This window comes from Marmota marmota, unplaced genomic scaffold (genome assembly GCF_001458135.2).
Source record: "Marmota marmota marmota unplaced genomic scaffold, marMar, whole genome shotgun sequence".
Lineage (NCBI taxonomy): Eukaryota > Metazoa > Chordata > Mammalia > Rodentia > Sciuridae > Marmota > Marmota marmota.
Genome location: NW_026000241.1, coordinates 19,837,399 through 19,840,116, shown reverse-complemented (window position 1 = coordinate 19,840,116; position 2,718 = coordinate 19,837,399). Strand labels below are relative to the sequence as shown.

Below are 2,718 nucleotides of genomic sequence, written 5' to 3'. Positions count from 1 at the left end.
ACCCCAGGTCAGTCCCAGGAGAAGCAGTTCATGGCTGCTGCCACATTTCTGGCCACAGGACCCTCTGCAATGGTCTACTTTTTTCCTTTAAAATAATCTTCCAGTTCTTGCAAAGAAAATTGCAACCATGTACACACTTACCTAAGGATTGTGTTTTAAGCTTTGAAGTTGTGGTTTTTCAATATTAGAAATTATAGGCAGATAAGATGTGGAACTCCTAAATGAGCTGTGAAATCTTCCCAGTTTTGTCCCAACTTTTAGCTGGAGAACTCACAAGAATTGATTTCATCTTACAATTTTGGACCATGCATTCTTTCTAAAAATTGTAGTTGATTAAATACAATAGCCTATGTGTTATCTGGAGTCCCCCCACCCATCCCCACTTTCATTTTCTTTCTTTCTTTTTTTTTTTTTTTTTTGTGATGCTGAGTATGAAACCGAGGGACTCATGCATGCTAAGTAAGTTCTGGGTGCTGCTGGGGAAGCCTGGAATGGCAGAAGCACTGGCTCTCTGATCCCATGTCAAACGGTGCCAGGTGGGATTGCATGCAAGGCGTCCTTTGACATATTATGGAGGCATCCAGGCTCTCAAGCCAGGGAGGGTATGGAAAAGTTTGGTGCCAGGGGCTCTGGACACCCTATCTCTTTCCTGCCATCACCTATTTTGGCCAGAATTTCTTTTCTGGCCACTGTAACTACAGAGTCCTTTAAGACTTAACCATTCACAGGGGATCTCCTATGCACATCACATGAGCTGTTTTAAGGTCAAACAAACAAGCTTCAGAAAACTTCTTGCAATTGCACAACTGCAGTCCAGGCCCAGCTTCCTAGTTCAGCCCAGAATTACTTGGAAGCCCTTTGGTTTCTGTTGTCAAGTCCCTAGAGAGGGGTCCTGGGATTTTAGGGTTGGAAAGGGTCTCCTAGTCAGACCCCCTGTTTGTTTCACAGATGAGATTGAAGCTCAGGCAGGTCAAAGGAGGTGACTGGACAGATGGCCCCACAGCCAGGTCGGGGCCGGCCTCTGGTTAACAGCCAGAGGTTCTTTTCCACTCCCAGGCCTTGAAGTGCAAAGCGGTCCTAGGCTGTTATGTTTGCATGAACCCACAGCCTGAAGGAAGCTAGGGGCCTTTGGCCAGTCCACACAGCTGTCCGGAGAAAAGATGTAAAGAAAATAGATGTGGTCTCAAGTTGCGTAGCTGATTGGTAGAAAGGGGAAGACCTCTGAGGGTTCAGAGCTGTGTTTTATTCTAATTTTAAAAGGAACCTTCTGATAGAAGGTTTTCACACTTCACATTAGCATAGGATTGATCCCTTTATTCCCATGACAAATGGAGGGAGCAAAGGGAAGGAATGTGGCTGAGGTTGTTGAAACTGGTAGAATTGCTTTAGCACCACCTCATAAAAGGGGGGTGGGTGGGTGGAGGAGGGCTGCCCAGGAATTTTTCCTGGTTTTATCCAGCTTAGCATCTTTTGGTTAGTATTTAGACTTTGCTTGAGAATTTTTTAGTTTTAACAGATTAGAAGGATTAGCTCATCTCTAAAAAGGTGGACCTGCTTAAAAAGCAATTGGCCTTGAGGGAGGCAAATCCTCACCACCTGGCTTCAGGCTACTGCTGTTGTTGGAAAAGTACTGCAGTGCTCTTCTCTCACCTGGTAGTGGAGTTAGGAACTTTTTCACATTTCCCTGTGTAGAGTCTATATAATCGTAGGGAGTCTGTAAAACCTCCTACATCAGATCCACTTCTTTACAAAATTAATTAAAAAAAAAACCAATATCCTAAAGCTTTTAACTTTTCTTGTTTCTGAATCCAGAAATTTCTTCTAAACTTTTAAGTTTCTAAGTCTAAGCATGCTGGACCACAAAACTTCCCTGTCAATAGCCCCAAGTGGAGCAGGTCCTTCTTGAGCCATGCGGGAGGATGTTTCCTATGGACCTGCTACAATTTTGGATGTTTAAGAAAATATAAACCTCAAAAGAGAGAAGCAGCCTCTTTTCCAGTATTTGCCTCATCCCCAGCCCCTCTCTGGGCGGGGCCCTCAGGCTTGCCTCCAGGCCTCTCAGTCTGTCTTCCACCTCCCTGGCTGCTTCCTGTTTAGCCTCTCCCTGAGGCTCACACCCTGGAGCTCCACCTTGCCTGGTGAATGAGGTAGCCAGGACCATGCTTGTGTTGGAACCATCTCTTTAGAAGGCCCTAGTGGCTTCCTGACTGTGTCCTTGCTAACTGTGTAGCCCTTGAGCACGCCACAACCTCCCCTCACCTGGAGATACATATGTGCTGCTCTATATGGAAAGCACCCGCGTTCCTTGCACACTAAAAGTTTCCTTGCCGGACACGGGTCCCCTGTGCCAAGGAGCATGCTTTCTCGAGAGTGCCTTGTTTATCAACAGGTGAGGGTTGCGCCAGCCCTTCTCTCTGCTTCCCAGATGCAGGGCCCCAGGGAAGAGTATAACATCACATAACAGTAGTTCTCTCAGCACTGGCTGCCTCTCAGGTTCAACTTCTTGGAAAAACTTGGCAGGAAGAAGAAAGGCAAGAAGCTGGCTGTCTTTAACACTAGCTTTATGTCCGTTCCAGTACCTTAACTCTGTGAAGTGCCCAGGAGATGTGATCTGTGTGCCTTGTGTAGAGAGCTCAGAGCTCCTTCACGTGGGGCGTTTTTATGTATTTACCTTTTTAAATATATATATATATATATATATATATATATATATATTTA

At 45.5% G+C, this 2,718-nt stretch overlaps 1 protein-coding gene across 1 annotated transcript in view; it reads left to right on the top strand.

Annotated features, from left to right (window-relative positions):
* Trim71 (tripartite motif containing 71) overlaps nt 1-2,718 on the top strand; it is a 70,429-nt gene that overhangs the window by 45,723 nt on the left and 21,988 nt on the right. The gene's annotated exons all lie outside the window — the stretch shown is intronic.